This window comes from Anomaloglossus baeobatrachus, chromosome 12, assembly GCF_048569485.1.
Source record: "Anomaloglossus baeobatrachus isolate aAnoBae1 chromosome 12, aAnoBae1.hap1, whole genome shotgun sequence".
NCBI classification, from domain to species: domain Eukaryota; kingdom Metazoa; phylum Chordata; class Amphibia; order Anura; family Aromobatidae; genus Anomaloglossus; species Anomaloglossus baeobatrachus.
This window is the reverse complement of record NC_134364.1, coordinates 32,383,656-32,407,034: the sequence shown is the minus strand read 5'-3', so window position 1 is coordinate 32,407,034 and position 23,379 is coordinate 32,383,656.

The window sequence follows — 23,379 nt, the reverse complement described above, 5'->3', positions numbered from 1 at the left end:
CTGTCTTCTCATTAGTGATTGGGATTGCAGGAGTTAATTTCTGCTAGCCTGCTTGTTACCTCTTGGATCACATGTTCTGGAATATCTATCACAGTCACTTCCTGCCTTTTTAAGATGGTGGAACCTGTCTTCCCATGCCAACTATAGCTTTTGCTAAACCGGTACGTGTGCTGTTGTATGCCAGTACTGCTGGTGATTGTATTACTTTGAGCTTGGAATTGTTGTGGATTCCTCTCCTTGTCTTGTTGTTTTCTCCTTGCTTTTATTTTCCTCCTAGGCTCTTTTTGTCTTATGTGTGTCTGTCGTGAGATAGAGATTTGGTTTCCCCTGTTTGTCTATTTCTGTTGGCTTTATCACTCCTGCCCCGGCTCTCCCCATTGGTTGGATGAGGGGGTATAAGATCAGGGCAAGGAAGGTGGCCCAGATATCCTCACCATCCTCACCGAGGTAACTCTGCGATTAAGGATAGCTAGGGTCCCCTAGCCTGAGAGCCAGTCCAGGAGCCCCCTGTTCTCTGCTCTCCAGGTACACTGTTACAGAACCCAATAGCAAGTGTTCAGTAGCCTAGAAAAAACACTCCAGGGAAAAAAAAGCATGACAAAGTGCTCCTTAAAACCAATGGCTCATTTATTAATTGCATGGATGTGCCAGATTTTGCACAATAAAATATGCTGTAACAGATTACCTTTTTCAAAAGTGAACCTGTTATGTCTGATAATACAATTGACATGTAGGTATAGTGTTAATCAGTAGGATAATAGTGTCAGGAAGCTGCCCAACAGCCACAGTAAGGCGCGACTCGAGGGAAAATATGAAATTTATTTCTCCCGTAAATTGCCAGCTTTCAGTCATACAGGTGTGCACAGCACAGCTTCAGTCACTGCTGCCCGACACCTTTCTTATGCTATTAACCTGAAGATGAACCCTATACCTGCAGGTCAATACCGTTATTGGACGTGATAGATTCCCTTTCATTTCCGAAAGCCAGTATAATTTCTTCTCTATCCTGCACATATTGTAATCACGTCATAGCTGTTCATCATTTTACAATGGAGAAATCTAGTTGTGGGGAACAAAGCGAACAATAGGGTGATACCCTAGAGAGGGAGAGTGGGTACGGGCTTGGTTAACGCTCACCTGGTGTAGTTGTGACATGACAACTATGTAGGCCTGAAGAAAAACAGCTGCCGCTGCCCCATGGCTGGTGGATGAATCCTCCAGGAATTATTGAATCCAGTTGGATGAAAATGCGCTAGTGGGCTGCGCTGCTGCATTAGATGGATTCTTCAACAATGATAGTAATAAGGTTTTTATTCACAACTAGGGTTGAGCGGACCCCGATCCGCATAATCCGGATCCGCGCGGTTTGAGAGTCCGACCAGTACCCGGAATTCGGGGTGCACGATCCGGATCCTTTTTTTTTTTTTTTTCTCTCTCTCTCTCTCTTCCCGGATCCGGCTCCCCATTGATTTACATGACCGCGGATTCCGGATCGGATCCAGACTTCAGCGGCAACCCGATCCGGATCCGCCGGACCCGGATTATGACCGATCCGCTCAACTCTATTCACAACGTATTTCAATGCCATACCGGCGCCTATATCAAGGGACAAAAAACAAATGTCACATTTGTATATTTCACTTGATGAAGGCGCCGATACAGCGTTGAAATGCATTGTGTATTAAAAAAACCTTATTACTATCATTGTCAAAGAATCCATTAACTGCAGCAGCGCAGCCCAACTGGATCCATTAATTTTACAATGGGAAACAAGAGAGAAAATTCAGCTCACCGAGTTGCTGTGGTCCGCTGTATCTCCAGGACTGCGCACGGAAGGCTAGGCTGCCATAGAGGAATCAGGGAAGAAAAATTTCCAGCGTGGTCCAAGTTTTCATATAAAAAGTCATCTTTATTAAATCAATCCATAAAAAAAAGGGGTTTACAGGCGGTCAGCAAGGCATATCATAGATGTTATTCAGACCCCACAAAGCTACGCGTTTCGACGTGAGTCTTAATCATGCTTGATTAAGACTCACGTAAACCCCTTTTTTTTATGGATTGATTTAATAAAGATGACTTTTTATATGAAAACTTGGACCACGCTGGAAATTTTTCTTCCCTGATTAATTTTACAATGTATTAAAAAAGGTCTTGCGGAGACTGACACAACATTCCAGCATGCCAGTGCTGAGGAGACTTTAAGCTGCAATGCTCCTCTGGGAAATATGCAAATTGTCTCTTCTTTATTGCAGCATGTGTGTGTCAGTCTCCACAAGAAGAATAGATTTCCTTTTAGACCCCGTCTTAGCCTTTCACAGCCAAATCAGATCTCACACTTTGCACTGACGAGGGACAATCACCCCAAAACACCGTGTCTGCAAATTCAGGTTCTGATCTCGCATAAATCCTAAGTGGTACTTTGCATGCTGCGATATTGCTACTGCGATATCGTCGTGGTCAAATCGAAAGTGACGCACATCCGATCCGGTGCCGGTAACGACGTTGCAACGTGTAAAGCCTAGATGCGTCGATAAACGATCTCAAAAGCGTCGTAAATCGGTGATCTGTGTAGCGTCGGACATTTTCATAATGTCGCACCAATAGGAGATACGATGTTGTTCTTCGTTCCTGCGGCAGCGCACATCGCTGTGTGTGAAGCCGCAGGATCGAGGAACATCTCCTACCTGCGTCCACCGGCTATGCGGAAGTAAGGAGGTGGGCGGGATGTTTACGTCCCACTCATCTCAGCCCCTCCGCTTCAATTGGCTGCCTGCGTGTGACGTCGCTGTGACGCCGCATGACCCGCCCCCTTAGGAAGGAGGCGGGTCGCCGGCCAGAGCGACGTCGCAGAGCAGGTAAGTGCATTTGAAGCTGCCATAGCGATAATGTTCGAAATGGCAGCTATCACAAGATATCGCATGTGCGACAGGGGCGGGTACTATCGCGCTCGGCATCGCAAGCATCGGCTAGCGATGTCGCAGCGTGCAAAGTACCCCTTAGTCATATGACAAGGCTCATTAAATGCCCACTTTTGACTTCTAGGATTGCTACGTCCAATAGGTGGCGCTAGGGTTTGTCTACTTCCTCACGGAAAAGACGATTTGTACAATGTATTAAAATTTATTTACAGCACCAAAATGAAAGGTGAGCTGTCTTGTGGTGTCACAAACTGCAGTTCAAATTGGGGAACATTCAGCAGTAGTAAGACTTGTGCTGTTTTGTCTATTAAAAAGGTTATCTTAGACTTTTGTTTTTTTTTCTTATGGGGCTAAGAATTTAAAAGCAGGTAGTCACTACCTACCTGCCGGAGGTGGTGTGTGTGCAGAGGACATCTCGGCTTGTCATTGAGCCGATAGCGCAATCTGCACACGCACTGACGCTTTGAAGCCCGCACCGTCAACAGTTTCTGGGACAGTATCTGGGACACCCGCCGCACCGCCAACAGCATTGCCTTGCTCCACCACCACCCCTACCTCTTGTGAGCCCGCTCCACCACTGCTGCTGCTCTCCACAAGACACCACCAGATTATAAGATGGACCCCATTTTTTTCCATTTTTTTTTCTTTAAATTTGGGTTGCATTTTATAATTCAGTGTATCTTATAAACAGAAAAATACGGTAATTAAATTTACATTCCAAAATACTAATTATTATAGACATATTTAGTATTCAAAATATACAGCATAAACAGTAGATTTCTATAATACAGTCTTTATCCCACTGAAGAAGTTAAAAAAAACCATGGCTTCTTGCTTCTAGAAACGGCAGTACACCGTTGCTTGAAGTAAATGGAGCTAAACAGTAGACAGGTGTGGGACTGATTCTTGGGAGCAGCAGGACTTTATTATAAACCATCCAACCCTTAAGGGGTACTTTGCACGCTGCGACATCTCTACTGCGATATCGTGGGGGTCAAATCGAAAGTGACGCACATCCGATCCGGTGCCGGTAACGACGTCGCAACGTGTAAAGCCTTGATGCGCCGATAAACGATCGCAAAAGCGTTGTAAATCGGTGATCTGTGTAGCGTCGGTCATTTTCATAATGTCGCACCAATAGGAGATACGATGTTGTTCCTTGTTCCTGCGGCAGCACACATCGCTGTGTGTGAAGCCGCAGGAGCGAGGAACATCTCCTTACCTCCATCCACCGGCTATGCGGAAAGAAGGAGGTGGGCGGGATGTTTACGTCCCGCTCATCTCCGCCTGCTGTGTAACGTCGCTGTGACGCCGCATGACCCGCCCCCTTACGAAGGAGGCGGGTCGCCGGCCAGAGCGACGTCGCACGGCAGGTAAGTGCGTGTGAAGCTGCCGTAGCGATAATGTTCGCTAGGGCAGTTAACACAAGATATCGCATGTGCGACCGGGGCGGGTGCTATCGCGCTCGGCATCACTAGCCGATGCTAGCGATGTCGCAACGTGCAAAGTACCCCTTAAACTACTATGGTAAATTTTATAGAGGAGCAATCAGCATAAGGCCTCTTTCACACGTCAGTAAAAAACACACACGTTGTTCACTGATGTGTTAAAGATGCATATGGCCTTTTGTGTGCTCTGATTTTGGCACACGTGTGTTCTCCGTGATAGCACACGAAGATCAGGCACTCCTTTTCTCACCTGTCCCCGGCGCTGCTGTCCGTGGTGCTGATGTCTCCGGCTCTCCTGTCTCCGGCCGCTGCTGTCTCTCCTTTGCTGCTGTTACTTCTGGGTCGTGGTGTAGTGAATATTCATGTGCATAATTAGCCGGCCTGGAAGCAGGAAACAGCAGCTGCCGAAGACAGCATCGCTGGAGACAGGTGAGTATAAAAATAATTTTATTTAAAAAAATACATGTTTTCTCTGGTACGTGCTTCATGGATCACACCACTGTGTGATCTGTGTGACATCAGTGATACCAGAGAAAAACGGACTTAACTACATGCGGAACACACGGACATGTGAGTGTGCGGCACAAAAACACGGTCAGTGAGAAATCACTGATGCATGCCCAGACTCATTGATTTTAATGGGTCTGCGCATGTCCTTGATTCTGCTTCGTATAAAAACAGCAACCAGAATCACTGACGTGTGAAGGGGGCCTAAAAAGTATAAATCTTTCTGCAAAAATCAAATCAACACCACACAAAGTCGACTTAAAAAAAAGAAGAAAAGAAGTTGTCACCACCACTAAAATGCAAAATGGAAAAATTGTTTGGGTCCTCAGGGGCAAAACCAACTTTGTTCACAAAGGTTTAAAAACACAAAAAGGCGACATCGGAATAAATGAAAACATTTTTTAACACATACTAATACTGTGATTTATCCGCCTTTATGTTACTTGGCATGCATCACTGTGTGCGTGAATGTATGAAAAAGTGGATCTTTTCATAACAAATCTAAAGTGTCTTTATCTGACCATTTGAAATGCTGGAAGATGCACTTTTCTGTGTATACCAGGGAAATGAACTTACCTTTTCTCATTCAAAGACGGAAGAAAAAAAACTAATTAGTGTTTCTTTAAGCCATACTTGCATTTTGTAAAATTTGTTTTGTACTGTTAAGATTTTGGCAATAATGTCTACATTTGAAGAGCTGCTGTACCCAACTTCAATTAACAAAACTAAGATTCAGAATTTGTATGGCAGATGTTAAAACGGCGGCCACTTCAACTTTTGCTGTAAGCTAAAAAGACACATAGCTTTATTCACACTGCACTTTCAAAAACACTAATTACTTTCGTCATTGTGTGATTTCAATGGAATATTCCGTTTTGGGCAGATGTTAAGGCAATGTGTCATCTTCCATTAATAAGTGCATAATCTTGGGCAAGGGAAAACAAAATTGGTTTAACTTTGTCCAGAAATCTATACAGAAAAAAAAAAAGAATTTAAAAAATATTAAAACAAAAGTCCCCATGTGCGTAACACAGATTTAAAAATGGTATAAAATAATACATTATTATTATTATTTACAAATAAATGTAATAGCTTAGAATGGAAAAGAAAACCCTAATGATAACATATGAATATATTTATTCTAAGCTTTTTTACACCCTTCTGTTTTTCAATAGATCTATTTTGTAGACTAAAGGCCGCTTTACACACTGCGATATCGGTACCGATATCGCCAGCGTGGGTACCCGCCCCCATCGGTTGTACGACACGGGCAAATCTCTGCCCGTGTCGCACAACATCGCCCGGACCCGTCACACGGACTTACCTTCCCTGCGACGTCACTGTGACCGGCAAACCGCCTCCTTTCTAAGGGGGCAGTTCGTTTAGCGTCACAGCGACGTCACAGCTGCGTCACTGAACCGCCGCCCAATAGAAGCGGAGGGGCGGAGATGAGCGGGATGAACATCCCGCCCACCTCCTTCCTTCCGCATTGCGGCCGGGAGGCAGGTAAGGAGAGCTTCCTCGTTCCTGCGGTGTCACACGGAGCGATGTGTGCTGCTGCAGGAAAGAGGAACAACTTCGTTACTGCTGCAGTAACGATATTTGAGAATGGACCCCCATGTCACCGATGAGCGATTTTGCACGTTTTTGCGACGATGCAAAATCGCTCATAGGTGTCACGCGTAACGGCATCGCTAAAGCGACCGGATGTGTGTCACAAATTCCGTGACCCCAACGAGATTGCTGTAGCGATCTCGTAGCGTGTAAAGCCCGCTTAAATTATTCTAAGTGATTCTAAAAATATATTTTAATCTCGGGGATCGTCCTGTCCTACATGTAAGGCCTCTTTCACACGTCCGTGAAAATCACGCACGTTTTTATCGGACGTGTCAAAGGTGCGTTTTACCCTCCGTGAGCCGTGTTTATGGCACACATGTGTCCTCCGTGTGTTATCCATGATAACACACGGAGAACGGGAACTTTCTGCTCACTTGTCCCGGGCGTTGCCGTCCGTGGTGCTGATCTTCGGTCTCCGGTCCTGCCGACTCCCCGCTGCTGCAGCTTCCGGCCGCAGTGAAGTGAATATACAATGAGCATAATGAGCGGTGGTTAGAAGCAAGTGACAGCAGCGGCAGAGACAGGAGGCCTGGAGAAGGTGAGTAAAGTTTTTTTTTTTTCTCGCAGACATGTGTTTTCTCCGGTGCGTGTCACACGGAACATATCCGTGTGACCCGTTTGTGTTCCGTGTGACACCCGTGATGTCGGAGAAAAATGGACATGTCTACGTGTAGAGCACACGGGCACACTTATGCTCCACATGTACACATGGTCCATGGCAGAATACACACGTGAGCGCAGACCCATTTATTTTAATGGGTCTACATGTGCCCATGTCTCCGGTACGTGAGGAAACGGACCAAACACGTACCGAGACACGGACATGTGAAGGAGGCCTAATGTTTAGTACCTCTTGTTTTTGATATGCAGGGAATTGGAAGAATTCCTGCAACTTTTCCCATAGATTCCAAATATATACTGGAGGACTGTGTGATCATCATGTTAACAATTAATCTTTCTTTATACAATAGAGAATTCGTTTTTTTTTTTACACACCACTGTGATTGACAACCAGTGCATATAAAGTAAACCCATACCTATATGAACTTCTTCATAACCTGTGATGTACCAGATGTACCGATACATCATATATTGTGACACTCTCTTTAATGCGGGCTTGATCAGCCAATATGTGCAGCTATCAGGCACAGTTGGACGTCTGTTAACCGGTTAAATCCCGCTGTCAATCTCTGACAACAGCATGCGCAGTGGCACTATCGCTGGACACTTTTCAAATAAATCACGAGCGCCAGTGATGTTATTGTGCAGGCGCGAGATTATGGGCGGCTACTTGGATGACACTGGTGATGATATTGTCATCACCAGCGTCACCGCTCATAATCTCACGCCTGTGCAATAAGATCACCGGCGCTCGCGATTTGAACAGAGCTCAGTCCCACGATAGTGCCACTGGGCATTTGCGAGACTTCAGGAGCACTGAGTAACATGAGGGCGGCTGCCTCATCTATCTCAATCAACACTGGGGGACGGCAAACAGCGGCAGGAGGGGGAATAATGGAAGCAATACAGCCTGCCCTCGTGGCCAGAAAAGCTCATTAGCATACCAAAAGGTAATATTTTATAAATAGTGAGATCACTGAGTTCAATGAGTTCACCTCAGGCCAGTTCACTTGAGGTCACAGCTGGGGTACCATGAGAATTCCAGCTATGACTTCAGCTGAACTCATTTAACTCAATGCTGGATTATCAGTTTAGGCTATGTGCACACGTTAAGTATTTGGTTGCAGACATTTCTGCACCAAATCGGAATCTCCTGGCAAAAAAACTCACCAAAACTGTATGCATTTTTGATGCAGGTTCAGTGTGTTTTTCTGCCAGGAGATGCAGATTTGGTGCAAAAATGTCTGCAACCAAATACTCAATCTGTGCACATCGCCTAATCTGGTAATCTGGCATTGAGTTCAATGACTTCGTCTGAGGTGAGGTCACTGAGTTCAATGAGTTCAACAGAGGTTAGTTCACCTGAAGTCACTGTGCACTCCCCAGTCTAAAAATAGCAGCCTGCAGCCACGCCAGAATTGGTGCAGCCATTAGATGCGCCAATCCTGGGAATTACCCAGCTCATCTCGATGGCCCTGGAGCAGTGTCCATCGGGGTGATATAATGGGTTAACGACAGCTGTGATTTAAAAAAAAAAAAAATCACAGTTATCAACAAGCCCGAGGTTAGTAATGGGGAGATGTCTATGAGACCCCAGCCCATTGTAAGTTTGATTTTATTTTTTCCTTAATAATAAAGAAATTCATTTATAAACTGCATTTTTTGTTTACGTGTGTTATCTTTGCATAATATTTACATTTTTAAAAATAGAAAGGATTCAAGCAGCAGCACTCACCAATTGTGTCCATGACTCTTTATTTTAAACTCATGAGATCACCAAATTGCAGGGTGCAGGAAGAGGGAGCAGGGAACATCTGGACAATGGTCGTTTCGCGCGTGTCAAACCGTGCTTCAACAGGTCCCGATATTTAAATTTGTTTGGTCATTTGAAACATTTAAGTGTGACAAACATGCAAAAGAATAAGAAATCAGGAAGGGAGCAAACACTTTTTCACACCACTGTATATGGGGTTTGGCATCCGGGGTCGAGTTCAGGTTCAATTATGGTCCCGAACGATACTTTTTCAAAAAGTCTGTTTGGACCTGCCAAACCCGAACATCTGCGAATTCGCCCATCTCTACTCAGGATGTAAAAAAAAAAACCTTTACACAGCTCCAGATCCAGAAAAATGATATGTCACTAGTGAGCAGGCCAAAAAGAGCACTAGTCTCGCCTCTACAATACAGAAACACGAGGGTAGGAAAACAGACAGGGGAAATAGTCATGAAAAGGAAAAACACTCCAAGCAGTTTCAATGCAGCTAACACCACAATTGCACACAACATGAAAAACTTCTTCCAGAGCCTGGCTCCTTCCAAAATGGACCACATAGAAATGAGGATTCAGTTTCTATTACTGGCATTAGTTGATCAGGCACATGACTTTAAATAGTGAAGGGGAGTGATCGCACAGAAAAAGTTAAGGCCGCTTTACACGCACTGACATTGCTAACGAGATGTCGTTAGGGTCACGGAATTCGTGACGCACATCCAGCCTCGTTAGTGACGTCGTTGCATGTGACACCTACGAGCGACTGCTAACGATCCAAAAAACGGCAAAAATCGTTGATTGTTGACACATCGTTCCTTTCCCAAATATCTCTGCTCATTTTGGACGCAGGTTGTTCGTCGTTCCTGAGGCAGCACACATCGCTACGTGTGACACCCCGGGAACGACGAACAACACCGTACCTGCTTCCTCCGGTAACGAGGTGGGCGTGATTTTCATGCGGCTGCTCTCCACCCTTCCGCTTCTATTGGTGGCCCGCTGTGTTGTCGCTGTGACACCACATGAACCTCCCCCTTAAAAAAGAGTTTGTTCGCTGGCCACAGCGACGTCGTTAGGAAGGTATGTGCGTGTGTGCGTGTAACGCGTACTAGCGATAGTGTTTGCCATTTGGCAGCGATTTGCCCGTGACGTCGATTTGCATGACGGTGGTGGGTGCGATCGCTAGCGATGTTGCAGCATGTAAAGCGGCCAGGCAGGAAAGGGTACTTAACCGTTACAGTACTACTAGCAAGAAGACGTCATTCAAGTATCAGCAGTGGATCTGCAAGCAACAAGGCGCCGTGACATTCTGATTCTAGACTCGCCCGACGTCTCCCCTGAGTCGGAAAATGACAGCAAAAGCGTATTTCTTTTTGAAAAAATGTCTTAATTTTTTTCACCACTTAAATAAAAAAACAAACTATACACTTTTGGTATGTATGAATTTGTACTGACCTGCGGAATCATGCTGCCAGGTCAGTTTTACTACATAGTGAACATTGTAAATAAAAAAACATAAAAACGGTTGTGAGATCGCACTTTCTTTTGCAATTTGACCCCACTGAATTATTTCCCCGTTTTTCAGTAAAATGGGGCAGAACGAATAGTATCATTCAAAAGTACAACTTGTCCTGCTAAAAAAACAAGCCCTTCTATGACTATATTGGTGGAAAAATAAAAGGTTATGGCTATTGTAAGAAGGGAAGGAAAAAAGGGAAACCAGAAAATCACTGGGTGGTAAAGGGGTTAAGGATGATGCTACACATTTCAACCCTGAATCAAGATCTTCATGAGAATGCCTAATTAGTAATTAATGTTACAGGAGAAAAACTCCTGCTCTGTGGCACTTTTTGGCAGTTTGTAGGCCCTCACTTGTAGTCTCCAAATTAAAGTGTGTGTCATGATTCGCCTCCCTATCCACATGGCTAGGGGGCGGAGCCTTCTCTCGGGCCTCACTTCCAGCCCCTGGATGCCTTAAAAGCTGACACTTCCAGTGAACCAGCGCCGGCTATAAGCTTAGCTCTGCTTTGCCTGTGATTGCTGGTCCTGTGAGTGATATCCTGATCTGTCTGTTCCTGTGCCCCCGTGCCCTTGTCTGTGTTCTGTCCCCTGGTCGTCCCTCCTGTCCTGTGTCCCCCCTCCTATTCCCCACTCGGTTGCTTCCTCCGGTACTGACCTTAGCCTGACTTTGACTTCGCTTCTGCTTGCTCCTCCGGTCCTGCTTCTGCCCGTATGGTGTTTGACCCAGCCTGTCTGACTATTCCTCACATACCCTGCAGTTCTGCCTCTCAGCTGTGCTGATTAGGCAGTGCATGAGAACACTGTGCATTTCCTTCCTGGTTCTCATTGCTCTGTGTAGTGTCGTCTGCTGCAGAGCTCTGGCTCCCCCTGGTGGCAGCATTACAGTGTGTCTCTCTTGACAGGTATTGACCAAATTGTGGCTTATATCTGCATAAACACTGATATATGGATTTGTAATACAAGTTTTGCAAGGAAAGAAGTCCAATCTAACCCACTAATGTCCAGGCCTGTAAGGACCAAAATGACTATTTATTTATTATTGCCTCTTATTGATCTCTTTTGGAGATCAAAATTAGAGAACAACATACAATTTCCTAAATGTTAAGGTCACTGTGTAGTCCCATGTGGTGATATCCTAACATGAGTAAACTAGCAGTATTTTAAGGTTATTTCATACATCTAATTTTTTCAATAGCACATCATAAAAATGTAAATGAGATAAATAAAAAAGAACACTGATCAAAATTAGAGAACACTTTCAGATACCTGCAAATTATCGGTGTAAATCTGGCACCTGGTGCTTATTACCTTAACTATCTGACAAACCCTATATAACTGGCAGCCTAATTTTCCAGTTTGCACTAACTTTTCAAAAATGGCGTGCTGTTCCATAGTGACTGAAACCCTCCAGCAGCAGGTTGTCCAGATGAAGGCCAAAGGGGTGACCCTATCAGCCATAGCAAGAGAAGTTGGTCGTTCCAAGTCTGTGATTTCGAAAATATTGCCTCTTTGTAACATCACAAACTCTTTCAACCCCCCCAAGAAAGCTCGTCATCCTCCAAAGACAAATACAAGAGAGGACAGGATAATGGGGAGAATGTCCATGGGTAATTGTTTCAAAACTGCAGCTGGAATTGCTCACCAGCTCAGCACTGAACAGGGTAAAGATCTGTGTCGTCATACAGTGTCACGATATTTAAAAGCATTTGGACTGAAAGCCTACTCTGCAGTGACCAAAACTGTCATTTGCAGAAATAATGAAAAAGCTAGACTCACCTTTGGTGAGGCGCATGTTGTGTGGACAGAGAAGTGCTCCATAGTTCATTTTAGGGATGAAAGCAAGTTTAATATATTTGGGTCTGATGGGAAACATTATGTTAGTCAATGAACTGGGGAAAGACTGAACCCAAAGTGTGTTAAGAAGTCAGTGAAAGGTGGTGGAGGACGTGTCATGGTTTGGGGAATGTTTCCTGCAGCAGGAGTTGGACCTCTCATACAGCTACATGGCAGAGTGAATGCAAGTGTGAATCAGAACCTTCTTCGACAACACGTGGTTCCTTACTTACGATCATCACTCAATCACGCAGCAATTTTCATGCAGGACAATGCCCCCTGTCACACAGCAAAACAGATAAAGCAGTTCCTTGAAACAGAAAACACTGAAACAATGAAATAACCACCCAGAGTCCTGATCTAAACCCAATAGAAAACCTGTGGAAAATGCTTGGTGACAAAGTTATGGCCAAGAAACCCAGAACAGGCAAAGAACTGTGGAAAAGATGGAAGAATAATAGACCAAAACCACACCATATCAGTGTGAGAGATGAGTGATATCCTGTGGCCGCAGATGTGCTGATTCAAAGCAAAGACCTGTACACGTCCTACTGATTGGTGACTGTTGTTACCTTGAGAAAATTTAGTTATAATCTTTCTCTGTGCTACAGTCATTGCTGTTCACTAATTATGATCATCACGTTTTGGGCAAAATAAAGGTTTTATGGTGACAAACATTTGATTTTTTGTAAAATACTGCTTTAGTGGCACTGTGCAGTCCTTACAAAAAAAAAGTCAAATGTTGATTACATTATTTCTGAAAAAAGCAAGTGATCATACATTGTTCTCTAATTTTTAATCTGAACAACAACAAAGCAGAGTCCAGCAATAACGTGAGCAATCCAGGATGCTGTTAAAAAATGTTTTCCTTCTTTTTATTCATAAATTCATTAAAATATAATGGTCCAAGCAATTCAGAACAGCATTATCGCTGGAAAAAAAGCGCAGATAGGACTACGCGTTTCAGCGGTAAAATCCGCCTTCTTCACGGTCCAGAATCACTGGATTGCTCACGAATTACAATGGATTGGAAAAAAATTTTTAACAGCATCCTGGATTGCTCACGTTATTGCTGGACTCTGCTTTGTTGTTGTTCACATTTGTATGGATGGACTCCTACGTCCTGATCCGGGCACAACGGAGTTAACCAGGTCAGCTGAGGATCCAGGTGATTCACAGGAGTGAGCTGGTCTACATTGTTGGACATATATATATATATATATATCTAATATATAAAGCTGAATGTGTGTGTGTATGTGTGTGTGTATGTCCGGGATTGGCATCCGCACCGTCGCAGCTACAGCCACAAAATTTTGCACACTCACACTTCTGGACCCCGAGAGCGTCATAGGCTATGTTTCGAGGGGAAATTTTAACCCCGCTCTTTACAGTTATTCGCCAAAAAACCTGCCTCCATTAAAGCGAATGGAGCTCGGAGCCACAGTGCAGCCAGAACTTCAGAAGAATGCGCAGCCACGCCCTTATATGGAATGTTGGCGTGTCACAATGCAGCCAGGGAAAGAGAATGACACAGACAGGGTAAGAAACAGACATAGACAAGGTAAGAGACAGACACAAAGAGACAGACACAGACAAAGATACAGACTGACAGGGAAAGGGACAGACAGGGAAAGAGAGGGAAAGTGACAGACAGGGAGTGACAGACAGGGAAAGTGACAGACAGGCAGGGAAAGAGATAGATAGACAGACAGGGAAAGATAGATAGACAGACAGGGAAAGAGATAGACAGACAGACAGGGAAAGAGATAGAGACAGATGGAGAAAGAGACAGACAGGGAAAGAGACAGACAAAGAGATAGAGAGAGAGATACAGAGGGGGAGACAGACAGAGAATAGGAGAGAAACAGAGAGACAGTTACTATCCCGGGCAGTGCCGGGTGCTATGTTATGAGGCGAAATTTTAACCCCGCGCGTTCCAATTTACCAATCAATTTTGCCCCTATCTACATAATGGGGAAAAAGTGAAACGAAAAGTGTTGGGGGCAAATTGACAGCTGCCAGATGTGAACTAGGGGGACGTAAAGAATGAGAGCGATGGCGCCAAAGAGTATATACCGTACAGTTGCTAAGGTGGGGCCACGACATGGGATACTCACCACACTCAGGGATATGAACACACACACACAATGCGCCACACACTACCACGTTCTTGAACACATATACCACCCTCAGCACACATCTCACCACACATACACCAACCTCGCCACATTATCGCCCTAAACACACACAAGTCTGGTATTATCCTTCACAAATAAAAATCTGATTAATAAAGAGCCAAACTACAAGAACAACAAATGTACCACATAGGAAATACGGCAGCTGTCAGTCACATGACCTGTCTATATGTGTATGTGTGAGCTAATATATACTGTCAGGGGGAGGGCTTTCTGTTGCCTGGAGATTTATCAGGCTGCCAATAGCAACCAATCACAGCTTAGCTTCTATTTTGCTACAGTTAATTAATCTGAGCTCTGATTGGTTAATATAGGCAACAAAGGACATTCTCAGTATGTGTGAGGTCATAGGATGTTAAATCTGTGGTGTTGAAATATATGTTGTGAAATGCTTCTATTAGCTTAGTTTTTGCCTTTTAATTACATTTCTAACTATTTGTTTTGTGGTTTTTGTGTGCAAAATACATTTTTGTTAATACATTCTATTTTGTTAACAGCAGTTATTAACCCGGGCGAAGCCAGGTAGTACAGCTAGTATATATATATATATATATATATATATATATATATATATATATATATACAATATGTCCGCACATATTCTGTCCACCGCCATTAACTTGAGAACGGTGGCAGCTATAGGCACAGAAGTGGTGTCTAGGTATAGTAAAGTAGCCATGCGCTACGCAATGAAACCACCTATAGCGCCACCTGGTGGAAAACAATGGAGTTAGCATTTTTATCTTGAAAACGGAACAAAATAGAGAAAAAAAGTGAATTAAAAAATTGTAGGGCATCATCAATTCAATACGAATCAACACCTTGCATACAGAAAAGCTATGGTAAGAAGCCCATAACACCCCCAAAACATTGAATGCTGGTCACCCATATGGCGCTCATTTAACTTTGATGCTCAAAGTGTCCCCCGTCAGCTGCAATGCACATCTGGACTCTGGACAGCATACTGTATCTTGCTGCACGTTGTGCAATATGGTAGGGGACACATTTGCACAAGCATCTGTGATACATCGTCGTAGGTCCTGCAATGTTGATGGAGGGGTCGCATATACCTGTAGTTTGCTGTGACCTCACAGAAAGAAGTCCAATGGGGTCAGGTCAAGTGAGCGTGGAGGCCAGTCCACGCAGCCACCATACCCAATGACTTGTTGGATGATTTCTATGAGGTATCGCTTCACGTCCACAGCCTTGTGAGTTTTACACGTTCTAATCATAGCATTTCTGTATGCAAGGTGTCAATTCGTATTGAATTGATGATGCCCTACAACTTTGTATTTCACTTTTTTTCTGTATCTCGTTCCGTTTTCGAGATAAAAATGCTAACCCCATTGTTTTCCACCAGGTGGCGCTATAGGTGGTTTCACTGCGTAGTGCATGGCTACTTTACTATACCTAGACACCACTTCTATGCCTATAGCTACCGCCGTTCTCAAGATAATGGCGGTGGACAGGATATGGGTGGACACACTGTATATACATACATACACACAAATAAAAATCGTGTAAAGACAACATATACAGTATATATATATATATATATATATATATATATATATATATATATAATCTGACCAACAATAAATCATAAAAGATCTCTGGGGAACATATTTTTTTTTCTTTCTTCATTATGGGTGGACACACTGTATATACATACATACACACAAATAAAAATCGTGTAAAGATAACATATACAGTATATATATATATATATATATATATATCTATATCTGACTAACAATAAATCATAAAAGATCTCTGGGGAACATATTTTTTTTTTTATTTCTTCATTATATTGTCACTGTCAATGGGGAACCATAGGAGCCCTAGTTACAGGGGAAAATAGACTCCTGCTGAGCCTTTCATCACTGGCAGAGATGATCTGGTTCTGCTAATCCTGGAAACACCAACCAATCATGTGATCAAAAGGTTCTATAGAAATATCAGTACTGCCAATGCTTCTATCCACTGCATAATGCTTATTGTGTGCTCAAAAGAGGCTACAGAAGCGGTAATAAGATGTGTCTGTCTTCTCCCCTGGGTCCACGGGTGAATCTGATGGAGAGGAACCCGACCTGCTCCTGCTAGATTGTATTAGTAGAAACTTTAATCCTACATTGTAAATTTACAATGGAGGTGGATTAACACTAGAAGTCCCAGAAATTTCGAGCCCCCCTGAAGTCCAAACTGACCTAACTAACTAGAAACTAAATGGCTAAACTCAATGGAAAACAACATCCTCCTGTGGTGCGACAGTAATGGCCTTAATTACAGACCAAAAGACGGTGATTATAGGATGTTAGCTAAAATCCTTCAGGTCATTCAACCAGTCTCTGGGTTCCAAAGGTAGAAATGTTAAATGACCCCTCTCTGGGACTTCTAGTGTTAAAGCCCAGGACCAAGCACCATAAATTCATAGCACTTGAACATTTTTGAAGATTTTTTTTTGGTCTGTGGTTATAAATACAGCCAATCAGATTGAAAGTCCGGTCTGAAGTAACTAATTATAAAATTGTTGTTCTAAAAGCCTATTTTTACCATTTTTTTATAAACAATTTGCAAAACTGAAGAAGAGTTCCCCTAACATTCCACTGTTTCTGCAGCGCTTAGGAAACTGCCAAACCACATCATGTGGACAGAATTAATAGGAAAAGAGGATCAGTGCCAGCAAAAGGGGAAAAAAATCACCAGGTCTTGGCATTTCTCTAGCGGGAGGGAAGAAAGAAATGGAGGCTGGGTGGGAGGGTTCTTGAACCTGCAACTTGCCTCAATCAAGACTTAAGACTCAAGTCTTGCTATTGTAACCTATTCACTTGATCTGCATTATCAACATGTCTTAACTAGAGACCTTAGCAGCAGGAGACGTGGTCAGCTATAGGGCCACCCACTTGCCTATTATTCCTTCCCTGCCATGGACAATCTACAAGAACAAAGTTTACATTAATCGGTACATTAAGCCCAGAAGGCAGGTAATCAGCACTGTTATTCCACTAATAAAGGATAATACATGCAGTGTGAAATCCAGAAGACCAATCCTTAGCCTCTGGACAATGTGCCATGCCAAACAAATTGCAAATCAATTAGAATCCTTGTTTTCTTTGAAATGCTTGACTATATCTAAGGCAATTACTCGTTCATTAGAGCTAATTTAACAGCATGACAGCCCCGGCAACAACTGGCTGGGTCTGGCAATCACACGGAAGGAATGGCAGCTCATTTCTGTCTGTCTGTGAATCCGGCTGTGATTTCAGACCCGGTGCCAGCGTGAATACACACATAAGTACACATGCACAGAGAAGAACAAAAGCCTAAGGAGAAAATATGCATGTAAACTGTGATTTTCTCACAAAATAACGTAAACAAACTGACAACAAAATAACAAAGAAAGAATCCGCGAACGGTCGTAAAACAAAAAAAGATCTCAACGCTGCGAAAGTTTCTTGGGTGGAGAAATTCAATATCGCAAACATGTCAAAATGGACTGGATATGACAATAAATATTTGGCATGATTTGGGATCATATAGTGGTGACCCCTTCATACTTGCCCAAAAAAATAGAAGTATTTTTCATAGGTTTCAAAAATCTCCCGTAAATAACAAGAGAGCGGGAGATTAAAGTAATTGATTTACTCAGTGATATAATGGAGTTAATGGAACTATTGTAAAGGCTGAATCAATAGGCAACAAGATAATAACGCAGAATTTCCTATTCCGCTCACATCCAAGCAGGATAATTACATTATCTTTATTTATTTAAAATTGCAATTACTGTTTCCATAGCATTTTGGCAGAAAAAAAAAGTTCTGGCAAGCCCGACTCTTTTTAGTATGTTTTTGGGAAAACATTTTTAGACTAAATGGAAAAAGCTTGTATCAGCGTGATTCTTCCCTTTAATGATAATTAGCTAATCCCTTGGTTATCATTTTAAAACCATCCATAGAACCCCCCCCCCCCAAAAAAAACATTAAAAATATTATTTTTTAATGAGATTTTATGTTTTCTATGGTTGGTTAGTCTAGGGCCCCTAGACATTTCTTTTTTCTTTTTATCAAATTTTAAGTTTTAACCCTCAAAAAAGAACATATGGATACACTTCATATAATATACATTTCTGACCGTGATCCATCAAGTGTAACTTTTTTTTATGATTGGCACCAGTCAAGATCAGTAAATGTAGAAAAAAAATTTTTTGAAAGGAATATCGGTTATATGCTGCGCTAGAAACCACACGGATCCAGGGTGTAAAATAAAATTCCTTCTTCTTTATTTAAAACAGTTCTACGCGTTTCAGAGATAGAACCATCTCATTCATCAGGACAAGAAAGAATCATGGCATTGATGATTCTTTCTTGTCCTGATGAAGGAGATGGTTTTGTCTCTGAAACGCGTAGACCTGTGTTAAATAAAGAAGAAGGAATTTTATTTTGCACCCTAGATCCGTGTGGTTTCTAGCGCAGCATATAACCCGTATTCCTTTAAAAAAATTGCTTCTGTACGTTCCTGTTCGGGGCTGCAGCTGACCACATCCAGTGTATGTGCGCAAATTAGGAGTTGTGACTAGCACAACTCTATCAGGTGAGTGCAATCCTAGCACTGTCTCTCTCCAAAACCCATTACCGGGTAAGACCCTATTGCGCCTCTCTTTCCACAGGTTTCCATTTTTTAAGATCAGGAGCCCGTGAGGGACCACTTTCGACTACTCCATTTCGTCCAACTCCTTTACCGATAACTGGCTAATGGCCCTAAAGGTACCGTCACACTAAGCAACATCGCTAGCAACATCGCTGCTGAGGCACAACTTGCTAGCGATGTTGCTGTGTGTGACATCCAGCAACAACCTGGCCCCTGCTGTGAGGTCATTGGTTGTTGCTGAATGTCCTGGACCATTTAGTTGTTGCTCTCCCGCTGTGAAGCACAGATCACTGTGTGTGACAGCGACAGAGCAACAACTAAATGTGCAGTGAGCAGACTTCTGTGGACGCTGGTAACCACGGTAAACATTGGGTAACCAAGAAGCCCTTCCCTTGGTTACCCGATATTTACCTTCGTTACCAGCGTCCGCCGCTCTCAGCTGTCAGTGCCGGCTCCCTGCTCCCTGCACACGTAGCTGGAGTACACATCGGGTAATTAACCCGATGTGTACTGTGGCTAGGAGTGCAGGGAACAGGGAGCCGGCACTGGCACCGTGAGAGCGGCGGACGCTGGTAACGAAAGTAAATATTGGGTAACCAAGGGAAGGGCTTCTTGGTTACCCGATGTTTACCGTGGTTACCAGCGTCCGCAGAAGCCAGCTCCCTGCTGCCTGCACACGTAGCAGAGTACACATTGGGTAATTAACCCAATGTGTACTGTGGCTAGGTGTGCAGGGAGCCAGCGCTAAGCGGTGTGCGCTGGTAACCAAGGTAAATATCAGGTTGGTTACCCGATATTTACCTTAGTTACCAAGCGCAGCATGCTTCCACGTGTAGCGACGCTCCAGCGATCCCTGCCAGGTCAGGTTGCTGGTGGGATCGCTGGAGTGTCGCTTAGTGTGACATCTCACCAGCGACCTCCTAGCAACTTACCAGCGATCCCTATCAGGTTGTATCGTTGTTGGGATCGCTGGTAAGTTGTTTAGTGTGACTGGTCCTTAAGAGGGGCATGAATGTTAGGGATGGAAAACTGGTATTGGGAATAATTTCCATGACTAAAGGTGCTTCATGCTCCAAAAATGCGTTGGTGTTTTTTATTGTTCTAAGCCGATATGGATGGAAATTTTTTTATGTTCATGGAGCTGAATTTCTCATCCTTGAGCGCACCTGTTGAAGTTCAGGTTCGGAGGATTCAACCAGACTTTAGATAAAGTTCAATGTGAAACCCAGATGTGACCTGAATCCCATTAGAAATCACTGACTGGGCAGTTCAGGTCTCCACCAACATGCAGCCAGCCATAAACAGATCCCTTCCGGGAGAGGAAGAACGGGATTTTCATTTTTATGTACACTCTACCATCTGGTTACTCTGTTGTTACCACCATTTAAACACTGCAAGCGGCTCACACTGGACCAAGCACCGAGTGCAACCGAACACTCACTCGACTGGTTAGCATACGTAAAGCACTCCAAACTTGAACACTGATTTTTTTTGTAAAGTCCGTGTTCGGTACGAACACCAAACATTACTGTTCGGGTTCGCTCCTCTCTACTCTTTGTTTCAGTTTGGGGTATTTTGGTTGTTTCACTATCCATGCTACGGACAGAATTAAACTCAGTCAGTATTGGTGAGCTGGACTTCAGTTCTTCACATTTTGAATAATATCCACTAAAACAATTGATACGGTCATAATAGGGCCAAGACGTTTGTGAGCATCGATTAGTTTTTGTCACAATTCTTCTGTGCAGAGCATCTTGCACACATGTGATGCTCTGCTGTGTCTTCCTGAATTACGGAGCCAGCAGTGACATTATTCCTTTGTGCATAGCATCTTGCATTTGAAGATGCTCTGCTGTGTTTCTTTGAGCACTAGCTGACAGGTTTTTTTTTACAGCACAGGATTCCATGCAGGTTCTGGGAAGTGCTTTTACTCAGGTGTTCCACCTTCTTGGTAATTACTCTGTTTCATTACTGAGCATGCTCTCTCAGAACTTCACCAGCTGTATTCTCTGGTTCTGCAGTTGTACTCTTGGCTTGTGTTTGTGCTTGTGTTCTGATCTAAGTTTCTTGACCCTGGAGCATTGTTTGACTCCTCTCTGCCCACTCCCTGTTCTTGTCGTTACCTCCTGGCTTCTGACCTCGGACCGTTACCTGACCACGTCTCTGTCTGCTTCCTGAATTTAATACGTACTCTTCTGGAATTCTGACCCTCGGCCTGTGACTTGAGTGCGTTTCTGCTTAATCTCTGTGTCCTGTCGTGTCCTCCTGTTTCCTGACCCTGGTTTCTCTGACCCTTCTGTCTATACTATCGGTAAATAGTGACTAGCATCACAGTTTTCTAATGGATCCAAATGATTCCAGATGGATCTCATTGACTTAAATTGAGGTCCATCAGAACTCCTTGGATTTCTGGTATGTTTCACAGAAATATCAGCACTGCACATTGTACTATTGTTGCCATGAAAAATATTCAAACCCTAATAGAAGTTCCTACAGAAACCAAAAATGCTAGTGTGAGTAAAACCTCTTATCTTATCTCACCCTAAAAACAGGGACTTGGGAAAAGTTACCAAGGCTTCCAAATACCCTTTTCCACACTGATAGGATTTTTGGGGGCAGGTCAGGCAAACAATAGCTTTATAGTTGTGTAGGCAGTCATTTTTTATATGAATGAGAAATAACCACAAGGATAAATTTCAGTGCAGCGCTGGGGTCCTGGGTTCAAATCCCACCAAGGACAACATCTGCAAGGAGTTTGTATGTTCTCCCCGTGTTTGTAGGGGTTTCATCCCGGTACTCCAGTTTTTTCCCCACAGTCCAAAGACTGATAGGGGATTTAGATTGTGACCCACAATGGTGACAGTGATGATCACATCTGTAAAGCGCTGAGAAATTAATGATGCTATATAAGTGAGTAAAATAAATTAAAGAAGTCAATGCAACAAATCCATCAATTCTGCCAAAAGTCTAAACCCACCTGTAATTCCTATGTATTGCGTGGCAGGTTTAAAAAAATACAATTGTCATAAGTCTTACACTACACAACTGCTCCCATACATAGTAATGATGAGTGCTATCATTTTACAGATATTTAGGTAGCTCCTTGCTTTTAGGGCCCCCATAATACATTAAAAGCTACTTTTGGGCTTGCACCCTTAACAGCCTTGCCATATTGACTTTTTATTTTTTCTTAGCAGCTTAAAAGAATCAGGAACAAACAATATTTTTTTACGGACACATTGGAAAGCCATAATAAATCATTAGAATTCTAAGTGATATATGTCTACAGCCCATAATTGTAATAAATCATTATTGATCTGTGTCTACAGCCCATAATTGTGATATGAAGACATCAGCCACATTCCCTGTAAACTGTAAAATTATATTTATAGAGAAAATCATAGGTATATGTGTCTTCGGCAAAAAAAAAATCACAGTCACCTTTAATTTTTTTTTATTTTTACGGACAGGCCAAAAAAGTGCCCTATTTTTACGGACAGTTCTGGAATATATGTATCTTCCATTTTAAAAAAACACAGTCGTCTTACATTCTTTTACGGACAGAACACAAAAGTTCCCTATTTTTACAAACTTTTCTTTAATATATGTGTCTTCAATTTTAAACAAAATCACAGTTGTCTTACATTTTTTATGGACAGAACAAAAAAGTTCTACATTTTTACGGACAGTCCTGGAATATACAGTATGGATCTTCCATTTAAAAAAAAATTCACTGTCGTCTTATGCGGACGTCACACGGTACAATATATCGGGCGATATGTCGTCGGGGTCACGTCATAAGTGACGCACATCCGGCATCGTTTGATATATCGTAGCATGGGACAGCTACGAGTGATGGTGAACGAGCAAAAATACTCACCTTATCGTTGCTCGTTGACACGTCGCTCATTTTCAAAATGTCGTTTCTTCTTCTCTGCGCCGGTTGCTCATCGTTTCCGGGGCAGCATACGTCGCTCCGTGTGACACCCCGGGAACGATGAACACAGCTTACCTGCGTCCCGCCGGCAATGCGGAAGGAAGAAGGTGGGCGGGATGTTTACATCCCGCTCATCTCCGCCGCTCTGCTTCTATTGCCCGGCCGCTGTATGAAGTCGCTGTGACGCCGAACGTCCCTCCCACTTCAGGAAGTGGATATTCCCCGCCCACAGCGAGGTCGTCCGGCAGGTAAAGTACATGTGACATGCGTTAAACGACTTTGTGCGCCACGGGCAACTAATTGCCCGTGACGCACAAACGACGGGGGTGGGTGCGATCGTTTATGCGATCGCACGATAAATCGTCCC